Here is a 1,730-nt window from a genome sequence, read left to right on the forward strand (position 1 = left end):
CAAGTGACCATAGGTTTGTGGGGTCATTTCTGGGTCTTCAATTCTATTCCACTGATCTACCTGTCTGTTGCTATACCAGTACAATGAGTTTTTATCACAACTGCTCTGTAGTACAGCTTGTGGTCAGGCATGGTGATTCCCCCAGAAGTTCTTTTGTTGTTGAGAATAGTTTTTGCTGTATTAGGTTTTTTGTTAATCCAGATGAATTTGCAAAATGCCTTTCTAACTCTGTGAAGAATTAAGTTGAAATTTTGATGGGGAGTGCATTGAATCTGTAGATTGCTTTTGCCAGGATAGTCATTTTGACTATATTAATCCTGCCAATCCATGAGCATAGGCAATGTTTCCATCTTCTGAGATCTTTGATTTCTTTCTTCAGAGACTTGANNTTCTTATNATACAGATCTTTCACTTCCTTAGTTAGAGTCACACCAAGGTATTTTATATCATTTGTGACTATTGTGAAGGGTGTTGTTTCCCTAATTTCTTTCTCAGCCTGTTTAACCTTTGTGTAGATAAATGCCACTGATTTGTTTGAGTTAATTTTATATCCAGCTACTACTACTGAAGATATTTATCAAGTTTAGGAGTCCTCTGGTGGAATTTTAGGATCACTTATATATATTATCATATCATCTGCAAATAGTGATATTTTGACTTCTTCCTTTCCAATTTGTATCCCCTTGATCTTCTTTAGTTGTCAAATTGCTCTGGCTAGGACTTCAAGTATTATATTTAATAGGTAGGGAGAAAGTGGGCAGCCTTGTCTACTCCCTAGTTTTAGTGGGATTGCATCCAGCAGCTTCTTTCCATTTAGTTTGATGTTGGCTACTGGTTTGCTGTATATTGCTTTTATTAACTTTAGGTATGGGCCTTGAATTCCTGATCTTTCCAATACTTTTATCATGAAGGGGTGTTGGATTTTGTCAAATGCTTTCTCAGCATCTAACAAGATGATCATGTGGTTTTTGTCTTTTAGTTTGTTTATATAGTGGATTACGCTGATGGATTTCCATATATTGAACCATCCCCGCATCCCTGGGATGAAGCCTACTTGATCATGATGGATTATCGTTTTGATGTGATCTTGGATTCCATTCGCCAGAATTTTATTGAGGATTTTTGCATCGATGTTCATAAGGGAAATTACTCTGAAGTTCTCTTTCCTTGCTGGGTCTTTATTTGTTTTAAGTATCAGAGTAATTGTGGCTTCATAGAATGAATTGAGTAGAATAACTTCTGTTTCTATATTGTGGAATAATTTGAGGAGAATTGGAATTAGGTATTCTTTGAAGGTCTGATAGAACTCTGCACTAAACCCATCTGGTCCTGAGCTTTTTTTGGTTGGGAGGCTATTAATGGTTGCTTCTATTTCTTTAGGGGATAAGGGACTGTTCAGGTCATTAATCTGATCCTGATTTAACGTTGTTACCTGATCCCTGTCTAGAAAATTGTCGATTTCATTCAGGTTTTCCAGTTTTGTTGAGTGTATCCTTTTGTACTAGGATCTGATGATGTTTTGGATTTCCTCAGGATCTGTTGTTATGTCTCCCTTTCCATTTCTGATTTTGTTAATTAGGGTACTGTCCCTGTGCCCTCTAGTTTGTCTGGCTAAGGGTTTATCTATCTTGTTGATTTTCTCAAAGAACCAACTCCTGGTTTGGTTGATTCTTTGAATAGTTCTTTTTGTTTCTACTTGGTTGATTTCAGCCCTGAGTTTGATTATTTCC

This window comes from Mus pahari, chromosome 7 (assembly GCF_900095145.1).
Source record: "Mus pahari chromosome 7, PAHARI_EIJ_v1.1, whole genome shotgun sequence".
Taxonomy (NCBI): Eukaryota; Metazoa; Chordata; class Mammalia; order Rodentia; family Muridae; genus Mus; species Mus pahari.